We start from the raw sequence: 896 nt of genomic DNA, 5'->3' as shown, positions 1-896 counted from the left end.
TCAGCGCAGGATCATATTTTTTAAGAATTATTTTTAATAGTATTTTACCTCAACTACCAGAAGCCTTTTCACCATATATTTAAAAATCTGAATCACCATGAACTTATTAAGTTTAATAGCTTGCATTTATTGTTGTTGTTACACTGATCATACAGTATTTTATGTCTTATGAGTACTGTATCATCAGGGCCAGGATATAGTTCAGTGACACAGCGCCTGCCTCTTGCGTATTGTATCATATACATGAATAGACATAAATGCTCAATGCATATATTTAAAATATATTAGAAAAAAAAATAAAAGCTATATTCAAAATCTGTGAGACCAAAAGCCATGCTGCCAAGCATACACCCACACAAAATCACTGACTTTCTCAGGTCTTTGGCATTCCTAGAATTTTCTTTATAATTATTGTATGTCATCTATGGAATTCACTATTATGATTGAATGTCAAAATGCAAAGTAAAGGGGCCAGGGAGATGGCTCAGTGGAATAAGCGCTTCCCTGGCAAGCACAAGGGCCCAAGTTCAATTCCTCGTTCTGGGAAAAAAAAAAGTAAAAATACTTATAAAGCATTAAAATCTAGGATAATATACTTGTGTAAATTCCAAATGCATAATATAAATCTCTGCTAACATATACATTAATTACAATTTCCAAAACATGAACAAATAATTATTTTCATGAAAGAATTGAATGAAAATGCTTTGGGGTTTCTTGTTAACATCTTGTCATCCTGCAATGACAAAGATCTAAAAAAGATAAGCACGGAGTTCATCTATCACTAATGAGACAATCATATGTCTCATTTTTTTAAATGTATTTAATACAGGGCCTACAGGGTCTCACTATGTAGATTGGAGTCATAGTGATCCTCCTGTTTTCAGCATCCCAAG

Source organism: Octodon degus, unplaced genomic scaffold, assembly GCF_000260255.1.
Source record: "Octodon degus isolate 3935 unplaced genomic scaffold, OctDeg1.0 scaffold00013, whole genome shotgun sequence".
NCBI classification, from domain to species: domain Eukaryota; kingdom Metazoa; phylum Chordata; class Mammalia; order Rodentia; family Octodontidae; genus Octodon; species Octodon degus.
This window is presented reverse-complemented; position numbering follows the sequence as displayed.